Raw genomic sequence first — 8,869 nt, forward strand, 5'->3', positions numbered from 1 at the left:
AATTCCAGGCCAGGGTGAATAGAACAAGAAAGAGGTACCAGGAACAGGAGGAAGAACTGATACGGCCTGAGGGGTCTGGGAGACTTCTTAGAGAAGGGAGGCTGAAGTTTGTCAGGCGTGTGCGGATGATGCCTTGGTTCTCTCTTTACCCTTCATGTGACTTACTTCCTGCATCTGTTCTTCTTTCATCCATCATTCATATCACCTCGATTCCAAAAAAGGGACTTGGGGGGATCCCCATATTTATAAAATGGCTCATATGCCAACAATAGCATGATTAATTGAAGAAAAGGAGTAAGTGTTTTGTTACAAAATGGGTGAAGAGATGACCCATAAACCTAGACCGAGGATAGTTACTGCAATAGAATACAAGGGGTAACTATGCTTCCTGGCAGGCAAAGAGGGTCGTACCTGCTGCACTGTGGCGACAGGGGGCCTGTCCAGCCCCATCAGCAGAGCCCATGCTGCCTCCTCTCCACACCTGACCCTTGGTTGGTTCCCTGTGTTTGTGGTTCTCTTGTATATTGGGCTGGTCAGGATTTGGGATTGATCTTTACCTCTGACTCATTCACATGACTAAACTGAATGGAGAGGCTGTGGACCAACAGTTTCGGAGTATCTACTATCTGCCACTCCTTTCTACCCCGCTCTGAGACACAAACAAAGCAACTGAGGTGCAGAAAAGTTCAAAGAAACACTGGCAGGGCTGGCCCTGGGACCATGTCTCCTGATCCCAGCACACCCTCTTCACAGGTTCAGCTAAGCTGGCCGGAGGATGGTATATTTCAGGACAAGGAAGCAGCCTGGACATGAAGTTTGTCAAGCAGGAATCACACAGCAAGCTGGACACATGTAGATATCCCAAGTGGGAACAACGGTTGTGTACCCTGGTATGACTTGAGTGTAGCTGCTTTAGTTTATGAATTTCACCTGTTTAAAAAAAAAAAAAAAACACTGAGACAGAGCTAGTACTTGTCAAGTGCCTCCTATGTGCCAGAAACTTGTTACTACATCTTCACCTGTGAGATGAGGATGACAATAAAAGCAACCTCTCCAGTTGATGAAAGATCAAAGAGAGCCATGGAATCACTTAGCATGGAGCTGCTGCTGCTAAGTCGAAGCTAGCCCTTGTCAAACCCTTGATAAATATTATTATCTTTGTCATGATTATCACCATTCTCACAGTAGTTCTGTGAAGTAGATGTTGCCAAATTTGCCTTATGCCTGAGGAACTGAGGCTCAGGGAGAAGCAACCGAGGTCACCACCAGGACACTAACACAGGACTGTCGGGCTCAGCTCTTGTGCTCTTTTCATGCTGAGCTATAAAGGAGAGGCCAGGAGATAAAAATGAAGGCTCAGAGGAAGCACACAGAAGGCAGCCAGGCCTGGGGCAAGTGTGTATGGTGTTAGGTCCCTCTACTGGGCAAGAAGGCCTCTGAAAGGCAGAGAACATGCATACAGTCAGCTGGCCTGGGCCTACAGCCACAGTTACAGCTACTTCAAGGAGGCCATGCCCAGGCTGCACAGAGCACCCAGAGGACCAGTAGAGATGCAATTGTAAGGCAGACTGGGGTTGACCAAGGTCCCAGAGTTCTGGGCAAGGGACGGCCAGGCCACCTGAAGGAGCCATCTCTTGGTACCTGGGTGATGAGAGCTTGGGAAAACTTTATCATTTGCATGGACCACATTTTTGACTTGTTCTCACTTACTCTTATCTAAGTATCACATTACAATGATTAAAAAGTGAAAATTAAAGAATTTCCCTGGTGATCCAGTGGTTAAGACTTCTGCTACATGGGGCACAGGGTTTGATCCTTCATCAGGGAACTAAGATCCCACATACTGCATGGACCATAGCCAAAAAATAAGTAGAAATTAAGGGTGTGGACTGAACATGTTTCACAAAACATGGATGCAGTGGCCTATTCCATCTGCTGCTGTATTGGCCACACTTGGCTTGGGCAGTCTGTACCACCCATGTGACATCACTCACCTATGCAGGCAGCAACCAGGTGAGAGAAAACAGTGGCAGTGGGGAAAGCATCAGCTTTGGGGCTGGAAAACTCTGGCTTAGCTCTTTGCTCTGTGACCTGGGGTAAGCTATTTGACTTCTCTGAGCCTCTGCTGCCCCCTGTAAAATAATGCCAACCTCCTAGGATTAATTTAGGATCAAGAGAGAACCATGGAATCAATTAGCATAGAGGCTACACTTGATAAATAAGTAAGATAAGGAAGCACTTGATAACAATGATGGTGATGATGAGGGTGATGTTTATTAAATATTATTATTGTTATCATTCTCACAACAACCCTGTCAGGTTTCTCCGGCAGAGACTGCCTCAATTTCCTCAGCAGATACCCTCAGTGTCCCCATCTGCAAAATGGGAATAGCACCAATGGCTCCAGAGTGTGGCCATCAGGATGAAATGAGCAGGTGCACACGGCCCAGTGCCTGGCACACAGGCCTTCTGTTACTTAGCCTCCCCCCGTCTCCTATTAGCTGGCACATCAGTGGGACTGGTTGCTGTCACTATTCTAATTTGCTGGGAGTCCATGGCCTTTCTTCCCAGCATGCTTCATTCCAGAGGGGCCTCAGTCTGAGAGTAAGGCTGGGGAGGCAGTGATGGGCCCAGGAGACAGAGGGCGAGGCCATGCTGAAGGCCACAGAGAGAGACACCCTTACAATGCCCCAGAGGCTACGCAGCTCCTTCTCCATGTCATCTTCTTTCATTCTCCTGCCCACTCTGGCGGTAGGTGGGTCTCCATTTTGCAGGCAGGGAAACTGAGGTACGGGACCAGGCCCAGGTCACATAGGGAGTCCATGATGGAGCTGGCATTCACTGCCTGTGTCCACAGCTCCCTATCCTCCAGGGCTGGGGCTGCAGCTGAGGTCAGAAAGAGCCAATCCAGGGGGCTCTGGGTGAATGTCTGGGGGTTCCTCACAGGCGGGGGCTCACTGGCTTGGGAAGTTTGCTGTCTCCATGGCCTGGTGGGCCTTGGGGGACCTGATGAGAGGGGGCAGCTGGAAGGTCCTAGAAACCTCATTCCTTTCCCTAGGACTCCTTCTCTGACCAGCCATGGCTCTACAGAATTCCAGACTACTTTAGTATTTTGTGAGGAGATATCAGGGCACTGTGAACGTCGGCTTCCAATGGAACCTTCAAGATCATCTGATCCAGGCCTCTCACCTGTTTGATCAGATAACAGAGGCTCTGAGAAACAGAGCAGTGACTTAGCAGGGCCAGGAGCAGAACACTGTCACCCGGTGATCTGATCGGATCACTGGATCAGGAAGATGACAGGCCAGGTCAGGACAATCCCGAGGAAGGTCATGTAGGCAGGAGGGGCCGGCCCGGCCAGTGAGATGCTGGGGTCTTCTTCTGCCGGGCACTGCTGTCAAGTCCCCACTTCATCTTTTGCTTTCAACATCCCTGGGAGGTCAGAGTTGCTGTCCTCACTCTACATGGTAAGAAACAAGACTCAGAGCAGTCTACATTCCAGCATCCTGGTGAAAGAGGAAGAATCTGAAGCCATTCCTTTAGGTCTCCAACCCCCCGGCTTTTTCTAGTACACCTCTTGTAGTGGGTTGAATAGTGTTCGCCACCCCGAAGTTTACGCTCTTCCTGAAACCTTAGCTTTGATTTTTTTTTTTTTTTTGGAAACAGTCTTTGCAGATGTAATTAGTTAAGATTAGGTCATAGTGGAGTAGGGTGGACCCTAAATCCAGTGTGGCTGGTGTCATCGTAAGGAGGAGACAGACCCAGAGAGGACAACGCCATGTGAAGGCGGGGAGAAGGGACGGGAAAGACTGCTGTGTGAAGACAGCGGGAGGGCCTGGAGTGTTGTGTCTATGTGACAAGGACTGCCAGGGTCACCAGCAAGCCCCAGAAGCAGGGAGAGGCGAAGAAGGACTCCCCCAGAGCCTTCAGAGAGAGCGCGGCCCTGCCAGCATCTTGATTTCAGACTGCTAGTCTCCAGAACTGTGAGACGATAAATTCCTGTTCTTTTAAGCCGCTTCGGCACTTTGTTGCTGCAGCCCCACCAAACAAATACACCTCCTTCCTGTTGTACAGAAAGAGGGGAGACTTGCAATCATCATGGTCCCAGGTGTGGTTGTGTGGAAGTTTAGAATATCAGGGCTAACTCAAGGAGGAGAAGGATGAAAGGAGCATATATTTGTCTGACATTTGACTTTACACAGATGGACTTAATCATCCCCAACACGTAAATACAGTCCCATTTCACAGATGAGAAAAGTGAGGCTCAGAGAAGGGAAACAATTTGTCTCAAAGCCCAGTTTTCCCTATCTCCAGTGCTTGGTGAGGAGCAAACCCAGGCTCCAGTTTGAGTTCCAGGAAAGCAGGCTACTCACTTCCCTTCTCTGAGCCTCATTTTCTTCATCTAGAAAATGGGAATAACACTGTCTGCCTCTCAGATGCTTGTGAGAACAAAATGCGTTTATCCTGTCATCCAACAAATGTTTATTGAAAGTCTCTGTGCCAGCCCCTGCTCTGGGTCCTGGGGGTACAGCTGCGAACAAGATAGGCAGAGTTCTTGCCCCCAAGGATTATCATGCTTGGCAGGGTCTCTGCAGGGGCTGGCACTGAACAGATGCTCATATATATATACCTATGGATGATTCATGTTGAGGTTTGACAGAAAACAACAAAATTCTATAAAGTAATTATCCTTCAATAAAAACTTAATTAAAAAATTGATGGGGATAAGGATACAGGATTGAAGGGGGATGATGGGTGGGACAGGTTTGGCCTAGAAGAGTAGTTCACTTCAGCACTACTCTGCCACTGTCGGTGGTGGTCCAGCCCCCTGGCCCAGGAGGACACAAGGTCCTCTTGGTTGGAGGCTCATGTTTTGGGGCATTGAGCTGGCCTAAGTCGTCTCCCTAAAGCCAGCAGAACTTTCTGTCCCAGGCCGGCACTGTGGAGGCAACTGCAGGAGCCTCGGTCTTGTCACAAAGCCCTGCCCTGCTGCATTGTCCCCCTCAGCCACACAGCCTCAGCTCAGCCCCACCCACTCTCTGACGCCGTCCCTGGGCCAGGCCCGAGCCTGCCCTGGAGGCTCTCCCAGCTGTCCTGATGTCCCCTCTGGCTTCTGCAGACACTCCCCCTTCCACCCCTGGAGGCCTCAGCTGGGCACCAGCCCCTCCCCCTCCAGAGGCGTCCCCAGACATCACCCCTGTGCTATTCTCTTTTCCTGACAACTGTGGCATCAAATGTCAACCAGGCTCTGCTCAGCATCAGCAGGCGGGGACAGGGGGCCAGTTCTTGATAACTGTGTGGTTTAGGAGGGGGTCCCCCAGGAAAGGCTAGGAAGGGTTGGTCCTGGTCTGGCTCTGCTCCCAACTCTCTACTCTGCCTTGACCAAACTCCTTCCTCCCCAGACCTCAGCTTCTCTGAGCCATGAAGGGGAGGCAGTCCTCTCTGGGTTTTTGAGGATAAAAGGGGATACAGGCAAAATCCTTCAGGGACTGGGAATGTGCTGGGCGAGTGGCAGTGTGTTCCAGAGAGCTGACTGTCTTCTAGGTGGATTCTGGAAGGGGGTTTCTGGGGTGCAAAGCAGCTATGCCCGTCACACCTCAGTGAAGCCTGTCCTTCTGTCCTCACTTGCCCCGAGTGAGCCGGGACAGCTGGCACTGCGCTAGGGAAGCAGGCTCCGGCGGGCCCTGACAGCTCAGCAGTGGTGGAGGTGGCGGTAGCCACAGACGCAGGGGCTATTCTGAGAGCTGGGAGGGCATGCGGAGCTGAGACTGGAGGAGGGGAAGCAGCTGGGAAGACACAGTCCTGTGGGGGTGACACGAGTGTCACTGTGTGGCCTGAAAAGGGGTCTCCCAAGGGCAGTGTGCCTTGGGAGAGCTGGGTAGTACATGCTCATCGCTGGGAGGCATGGACCCGCTGAGGTACGAGACATGCCCTGGGATTATTTGGTGTATGTACACAAGTTTTGTGATCCAAGTACGAGCTGACCCGGTAAAGCTCTGAGTGTGACTGAGTGTGTGTGCACTGGAATGCAAGTGAGTTAAGTCCAAGGGAAGGTGTGAGCAGAAGCAAACCTGCCTGTGTGTGGAAGGGGGAGGAGAGCAAGGGAGAGCAAGTGGGGGCTTGTCTGTGAGCAGAGATGAATGTGGGAGTGGTAGGGAGGGTAACTGGGAGCTTGAGAGCGGGTGTGGGGGAGGGGAGGGGCGTGGGAGAGAGCCCTGGGGTTGGGACCACAGGAACTTGAGGGTCTATGTAATCGGGACACATGTGTGAGGGACATAGACAGGTGTGCCTGCGAGCAAGCCCGAGTGTGTGAATGGACACCATCGTGTGTGTGGTGACAGCAGGTGGGACGGTGTGACCTGGGACAAACAGGGAGGGAAGGTAACACCAACAGTAATAAAAAATGGTAGGATTATTGAGCACTGACTATGAGCGTGATGCTGACATTCATGATTTTACTGAATTCTCCAAATAGCCTCTGAAATTTGTGCTATGATGATACTCATTTATAGATCAGGAAATAATGGATTTAGGCAGTTAAGGAACTTGTCCATACTTTAATCAGTAATGTTAGACTGCCTCACGATGAACATGTGAGCAGCAACCAAGTTGTGAGTAGAGAAAAATGAGTGTCTGTGTGCATGGTGGGGATGTGTGTGTGTCCATGTGGAGTGGGGGCTGAGTGTGCCAGTGTGGGACCCAGACGAGAGTCCAGGCAGAAGCTGTAGACACTGGGCAGGGCAGGGGCCAGAGCAGAGCCTGAGTCAGCCTCCAGGGCATCTCTGCCAACCTGGCTTCCCAGTCCCGCAGCAGCCTGTGCCAGGGCCCCCAGCTAAGGATCCTCCCTGCTCTGGTATGGCCCCCAGCAGGCCCCGTCTCACAGACCAGGCTAAGCCAGAGCTGAAGACTAGCAGGAGGCCTGTCTGGCTTCCAGGGAACTTGAGGGGGCAGCCCCCAGCATGGGCTCACCAGGCACGGAGGCATATGAGAACTGTGGGAGGGAGTCCAGCAATGATTTCAGGGCCCTTGTGTCTCTAAACTGAACCACCTGGAGGGTGTGTATACGTAAGCAGAAGGGGGGCAGCCAACGGTTCCCATGCCCACCCTTGCCTTCGGAATGTGACTCAGGCAGATGCCACGCCAGGCATTTGCAAGCTGGACCTGCTCCCACCCTGGGGGGGTTGGCGAGGAGGGGCCTCTCCAGCCCCACCCCCATCCTCACCCTTGGCCCTACTCCTTGGGACCTAGGCTGAAAGGAAGGAATTTTGGAGAGGGCTGTCTCCTGTGGCCTGGGCCCAGTCCTGCACAGAGAACTTTCTGCAAGTTGCAGTGTCCAGCCTCTTCAGGAATGTGGTACTGGCTGGTGAGCCTGAGTCTAATCCTGGCCATTCCATCTGGGCAACTCACTTGTCCACTCTGGACCTCGGTTTCCTGATTGGCAAAAGAGAAATATTGTCCTAGAGGGACATAGAAATTACTGGCAGAGAAGAAAGTGATCTGCGCAAGCAATGGACAAGGACAGTGCTGGGAGTTGGGTTGAAGAAGGGATTAGGGATGAGTTAAGCTGAGTTTTGAGGGATGGGAGAATCTCTGATGACAGCCTCTGAACAGGGGAAAGGGTGTTTTAGGCAGAGGGGATACACAAACTAAAGGCTGGCAGGTGGAGTGTTGGCTGGAAACCTAGCCTAGGGCCCTGTGGGATGACATCATGGGCTGCCCAACTGCTCAGCTGGCCTCTCTTCCTTCTGAGGCCACACAGTGATCTGACAACACCTGACTTCTTCACAGCCTATGCTATAGGGACCTCATCTGTCTCCGTTGCTGCTCTCGCCTTAGTAGCCGGAACAGTGCAGATGCATGAAAGGTGCTCAATAAATATGTTAAGTGAACGAGAAACTTCTCCCCAAACAGGATGAAATTTGAGGCAAGTGTTTGTTCCAACAACCCTGGCAACAGCCTCCAACAGACTCTAAAATATTGGTTTGCAAAGTGTGGTCCAGGGTGCATCACCTGGGAACTTGTCAGAAATGCAAAGTCTCAAGCAGCAACCCAGACTAATCTGGCTGGGGCCCACGAAAACCTTTTAACAACCTCTCCAGGTTGATTCTGCTACACGTTAAACCAGGCACTCTGAATGCCTACGAAAAACAACTTGCAGGTGAAGCCAAAATTGTGGCTAAGCGTGACCCAGAACCTAGGTGTTCTTGACCCTCCTTTTCGCCAGCCCAGGGCACAAAGAAGAGAAGAACTCCATCATCCACCCCACCAGGTTTCTGGAACGAAGATTTGGAAATACCAAGGGTCTAGAAACAGAGGGCGGGGCATTCCTCCCGGGAATAGAAGGCGGGGCCATGTGCTCTGAGCCCCGCCTCATCCCTGTTGCCCCGGGAAACCCCGGGTTGTAACAATAACCTGCTGACGCGCTCAGGGGAGGGATCCTGCCGAGTCCGTGGGCGGGACAGCCCTGCTTCGAACCAATGAGAGTGCTCGGGCCCCGCCCCCCGCGCCCCCTCCCCTAGAGCAAAGCAGGGGGCGGGGTCGCGCCCGCAGCGTCTTCCCTGCTCCGTAGGCGGCGCTGTTGCATGCAGGGGCTGCGGCGGGGTCGCCCCCGGCCGGGAGCCCCGCGCCTCCGCCTGCAGCCCGCGGGCGGGGCACCCGGCCCGCCAGAGGATTCCGAGGCCGCGGGCGGGCACGCCCCGCCCTCTCCCGCGCCGGGCCCGCCCCCCTCCCAGTCCCCCGCCCATCCGAGGTGCAGCCGGCGCTGAGCGCGGCAGGCGCGGGAGCTGGCGCTGGAGCCGGAGCGGCGGCGGCGGCGGCGGCATTCACGGGGCGGCGGCGGCGGCGCGGGCTCCGGCACGGGCGCGGGCTC

Source organism: Moschus berezovskii, chromosome 4 (genome assembly GCF_049115385.1).
Source record: "Moschus berezovskii isolate FMDL1 chromosome 4, NW_MosBer_1.0, whole genome shotgun sequence".
Taxonomy (NCBI): domain Eukaryota; kingdom Metazoa; phylum Chordata; class Mammalia; order Artiodactyla; family Moschidae; genus Moschus; species Moschus berezovskii.